We start from the raw sequence: 6,018 nt of genomic DNA, 5'->3' as shown, positions 1-6,018 counted from the left end.
TTACATTTCTTGAGATGAGATAATCCAGTCTAAATTCATGTATCTGTAAAGTATTTTGAATTGTCAAAAGAGGTATGCATTTTTCATGATAATTTTGAATAAGTCACAATACAAATGTATGAAATGTGATCAGCATTACAGTTAAACAGTGCTTTTGAATACATCTGTTCTCCATTTCCATGTTCTCTACATGGTTGTAGGGTGTATTTTTTCCTCCCCTTTTCTTAACTTTTATTTGACTCAAACTTGCTCTATAGAGCCTATCTTTTCTTACCTGTAATAAATGTGAAACTCTGCCACTGTTTATACTTGTTTCATTCAATTCTTTGGCATATAGGTAAACCTGGATGGACTATAAGGAACAGAAAGAGGGCTGCTGTCATCACTTCCCTGCTTCACTGCTTTGCTGCCTTCTGCCTGCCATGAGCTGTTTCTCCTCTGTGCTGCCCCTGTGTCATGCTACTCTGCCTTGGAGCCAATCAATTATAGACTGATGCCTCTAAAAACTGTAAGCCAAAATAAATCTTTCCTCCTTTAACTTTGAGTGTCAGGTATTTTGCTTTAGTAATGAGAAAATAACTAAGTAGAAAGGCACACTACTTTTACTAAAGCCAACTATTTATTTATTTTTGCTGTACTGGGAACTGAACACAGAGCCTTCACACTGAAGTATATGAACAGGCCTTGCTTTTGCTGTATTCTTTCTTCTTTCCTTTATTTATTTTTTTAAGACAGGGTCTTTCTGTGTCACTAAGTTATCCAGGCTGGGCTTAAATTCACAGTCTTTCTGCTTCAGCCTCCCAAAGAACTGGGATTATAGGTGTGTGCCACCATGTCTGACTTTACCATAGGCAACTAATAAGGTAAAACATTTTTTAAAAAATAAGATTCATAAAGTACTAAAAATAAGAAACAATGCATAATTTGATATTTATAGAAAATAAATCTCAATATTTCAAAGTTCTTTTGAGTTTTATGATGAAAAATGGATTTGAGTTACAATGGATCCTTGATTTATGAGCTCAATTGGTTCCCAAGGGTTTGTTGTAACTTAAATTGATTGTAAGTCAATATAGCTGAGATCTAGATGTTTACTTGGGTACATGCTATATTTAACAAAAGGGAGATGAATCTTCCATTAATCTAATTAACCCAAGTTGTTTGTATGTCAGGCCAATCATATCTTGAGGGTCCACTGTATATTATTCTACATATGCTTTCCTACATGGAACATACATGAGAAAAATAACTATTTTTCTTTAAAGATTGTGTGAGGTTGATATCTCAAAAAGCAAAGACCAGAACTTGAATTCAACTGTGAATAGTTTACTTGGGATATGTTCCCAAGAATCACTAGTAAAAGATGGAAAAAGTAAAGGAGAAAAATCAGTATAAGGCATGTACATGAGCAGGTATCTATATAACTAACTGGAGATTGACCATGCTAGAGACTTAAAAATTAGTAAAATGGCTTAAAGTTTAACCGCAGTGAACAGCTTGGAGAATATCATTATAACATTTGGTATAATAAATAAGGATATTGCAATTACTTTTTATTCTTTAATAATAAATATGGGTTAAAGCTATTGATTTGTAAACTTCAAGATTAGTTAATTCTCTATTCAACACAGATGATAATTTGAAAGTGTATGCATTTCAAGAATGTGTCTTGGTTATTTTTCTCATTGCTGAAACAAAATACCTAAAACCAAAAGTTAAAGATGGAAAGGTTTATTTTAGCTTAGTTTGTGGAGTTTTCAGTCCATATTGGCTGGGTCCAAATCAGGGTGGCATGGTAGAGGGGCATCACAGAGGAGAAACAGTCCGTGGTATGGTAAGCAGAAGGCAGGAGCAGCAAACAATAGTAGGTAGCCTAACTTTCCCTTTTATTCCATCCTGGCTACAAGCCTTTTGTATGTTGCCACCCACACCCAGGCTGGGGATTCTGTCTTCAGTAGCTTCATTCAGCCACACCAGGAACTATGCTAATTCCAATCAGTGGACTAATTTAGTACCACACACACTTAATCTCAATATCACACACTCTGGATCCAGCCAACTCCCAAAATCCCCATCTATGAGTTCATGAGGCTTTGAGGCGACACCTACATACAAGCCATACATTTTGTATGTAGTATTGAAAATATTATATAACTGCCTACGTTATTTCATTTTCACTTAACTAATCTTTCTTAGGAGACTGGAAAAATTGAGCTATTTCAGGGAATAGATACTTTAATTTTTATTTTCATCGTACTTTGACTTTATTTTTTTGTCTTAATATTGTCTCCCAAATTTGTTTTGCTAAAACTATTTTTAGATTTGCAATGAAATTGTCAATGGCCACTGTCCCATATATTATGTTCCACATGGGAAAAACTTAACATGTGGCTAGGAATATAATAAATCCCTTTGGTAATTAATATATTTCTAGCTTTCTGTTATCTTGCTTTGAGCGCTGACATCTAGAATGCACAGTCTAATTTTATTATTCAACTATAGTAACAATGTTAACCCTACTAGTTACATATTTATTTCCTCCTCTTTCTGTTTTTTGTGCTTAAAAAGAAACTTGAAAACTATAAGTACTATGAAACAACAAAAGTTTAGCTAGAGCATTTTATGGCATATGCTAGATAAAAGTGTTTATAAGCCACAAATTCTTCTTTTTTTTAATTGAATTATTTTATTGGTACATTTTAGGTACACAACATAATTACATTTCTCATTGGGAATTGTACCTTTACATAATGCATCTTGGTTCTTATTTTTTCCCCATTCCTAGCCCTCCCTTCACCCCCTCCACCCTTCCCTATTTACAAAGGCTTTATTTCCATTTTTTTCCATTTCTCATCATTTTTCCTTTAGCTCTTTTCCTTTCCCCTGTCCCTCCCATTACGGCTACCCCTTTGGACATTTTCTTGCTATTTTGGATTATCAATTATTCATTCTAATCATTGGTACATTTTAGGTATACAATATAATGACATTCATCATTGGAGATTTGCACCTTTACATAGTCTCTCTTGGTTCTTATTTTACCCTTGCCCAGCCCTCCCTTCAACCCCTCCATTCCTCCCTATTTACAAAGACTTTGTTCCTATTTTTCCATTATCTCATATTAATCCCATTCCCTTCTCTCATTTCCCCTAGCCCTCCCACTTCCTTCCCCTTTGCCCCTTTTTTTCCTTTTTCACATTAACTATTATACACTTTAGTCCTTATTTACACTTTCAGTTTCTCACACCAGAGAAACTATTTGGTATTTATGCATGTGTGTCCTATTTATTTCACTTAAGAGTATCACCTCAATGTGCATCCACTTAGCTATAAATGTCTATAATTTCTCATTTTTTATGGCTGAGTATTACTCCATTTTATTAAAAAAAAAACAACCCACATTTTCTTTATCCAGTCTCCAGTTGATGGGCATTTGGGCTGTTTCCAAGATTTAGCTATCACAAACTGTGCTGCTATGAACATGGGAACACATATATCACTGTGGTATGATTCTTTTAATTCTTTGGGGAAGATCCCCAGCAGTGGAATAGCGGGGTCAAATGGGACTTCCGGTTCTAGTTCTTTGAGGTATCTCCGTACTGATTTCCACAGTGCTTGCACCAGTCTACACTCCCACCAGCAGTGGAGCAGGGTTCCTCTTTCCCAACAGCCCCACCAGCATTTGTTATTTGTTGATTTCATGATAGCAGCCTTTCTTTCTGGAGTGTGGTAGAATCTCAGCATTGTTTTCATTTGCATCTCTCGAATGACCAGTGATATTGAACATTTTTTCATGTATTTATTTGCTATTTCTACTTCTTTGTCTGAGAAATGTCTGTTCATTTCAGATGCCCATTTTTGGATTGGTTCTTTAAATTTGGGAGGTCTGATCTTTTTAAGTTCTTTATAGATTCGAGATAGTAGACCTTTGTCTGAGGAAGAGCAGGTGAAGATTTTTTTCCCACATTGTGGGTTGTCTCTTCACACTCCTGGTGGTTTCTCTTGCTGTGCAGAAGCTTTTTAATAAGAAGAGATCGCGCTTGTCGATTGTTTGTGCTAGTTCATGTGCAACTGAGGTTTTGTTCATAAAATCTTTTCCTACACTGATGTCTTCAAGAGTTCTACCTAACCTCTGTTCCAACTGGTTCAGAGTTTCTATTTTAATATTTAGATCTTTAATCTATTTTGATTTTAGTTTAGTGCATGGCGAGAGATATAGGTCTAGTTTTAATCTTTGGCAAGATGAAGCCCAAGTTTTCCAGCACCCTTTATTAAAGAGGCTATCTTTCCTCCAGTGAGGGTGTTTGGCTCCTTTATTGAAGATGAGATGGCTGAGTGTGTCTGGCGTTGTTTCTGGATCTTCTAATCTGTTCCACTGGTCCTCAGGTCTGTTTCTTTTCCAGTCCCATGCTGTTTTAATCACAGTAGCTTTGTAGTATAGTTGCAGGTTGGGGTTTGTGATACCCCCTGCCATGTTTCTGTTATCTAGAATTGCTTTTGATATTCTGGGTCTCTTCTTGTTCCACATGAATTTGTGGACTGGTTTCTCAAGATCTATGAAGTATGCTGCTGGGATCTCAATTGAAATTGCATTAAATCTACATAGCAGTTTTGGAAGTATGGCCATTTTCACTGTATTAATCCTTCCTACCCAGGAGGAGGGTATGTCTGTCCATTTTCTGATATCTTCAATCTCTCTTTTCAGAGTGCCATAGTTTTCAGAGAAGAGGTCTTTGATTTCTTTCGTTAGGTTGATTCCTAGGTATTTCAATTTTTTGGATGCTATTGTGAAAGGAATTATTTGCCCTATTTCTCTCTCAGTGAGTCTGTCATTCGTGCAGAGGAAAGCTATTGATTTTTGTGTGTTGACCTTGTAACCAGCTACTCTACTGAATTTGGTTATTACGTATAGAAGACTTTTGGTGGAGTTCTTGGGGTCTTCTATATACAGTATCATGTCATCTGAAAATAATGACAATTTGACTTCTTCATTTCCTATCTTTATTCTTTTTATTTCATTCTCTTGTCTAATTGCCATGGCTAATTTTTCCAGAACTATATTGAACAAGAGTGGTGATAGTGGACAACCTTGTCTTGTTCTTGATTTTAGTGTGAAGGATTTCAGTTTTTGACCATTTAGTATGATATTGGCTGTTGGTTTTTCATAGATGGGTTTTATCAGTTTGAGGTAGAGACTTTCTATTCCAATTTTTTGTAGGGTTTTTATCATAAATGCATGTGGGATTTTGTCAAATGCTTTTTCTGCATCTATTGAGATAATCATATGATTTTTGTCCTTGGCTCTATTGATATATTGTATTACATTGATTGATATTCATATATTGAACCATCCCTGCATCCCTGTGATGAATCTCACTTGATCAGGGTGTATGATCTTCTTGATGATCTTCTGCATTCTATTTGCCAGTATCTTATTAAGGATTTTTGCTTCTATGTTCATTAGTGAGATTGGCCTATAGTTCTCCTTTTCGGTTGGGTCTTTCTCTGCTTTGGGGATCAAGGTGATGCTTGCTTCCAGGAATGAATTTGGGAGTATTGCTTCCCTTTCAATTTCATTGAAGAGTTTAAACAGTAGTGGCAGTAATTCCTCTCTAAATGTCTTGTAGAATTCAGCAGTGAAGCCATCAGGGCCTGGTCTTTTCTTAGTTGATAAGTTTTTAATTATGTTTTCAATTTCATTGATTGATATTGGGTTGTTCAGAATTTTTAGGTCTTTTTCATTCAACTTTGGTAATTTATATGTACATAGAAATCTGTTCATTTCTTCTGTGTTGTCCATCTTATTGGTGTATAGGTTCTGGAAGTAGGTATTGATGATCCTCTGGATTTCTGCTGGGTCTGTTGTAATTTTACTCTTTTCATTCCTAATTGCATGGATTTGGGCCTTTTCTTTCCTTTTTCTGGTAAGGTTGGCTAAGGGTTTGTGAATTTTGTTGATTCTTTTGAAGAACCAACTCTTGGCTTCATTGATTTTTTTGTATCATTCTCTTAGTCTCC

Source organism: Heterocephalus glaber, unplaced genomic scaffold (genome assembly GCF_053883595.1).
Source record: "Heterocephalus glaber isolate CG9 unplaced genomic scaffold, H.glaber_assembly_v1.0 deba00000546, whole genome shotgun sequence".
Taxonomy (NCBI): domain Eukaryota; kingdom Metazoa; phylum Chordata; class Mammalia; order Rodentia; family Bathyergidae; genus Heterocephalus; species Heterocephalus glaber.
Note: the sequence above shows the minus strand (reverse complement) of the source record.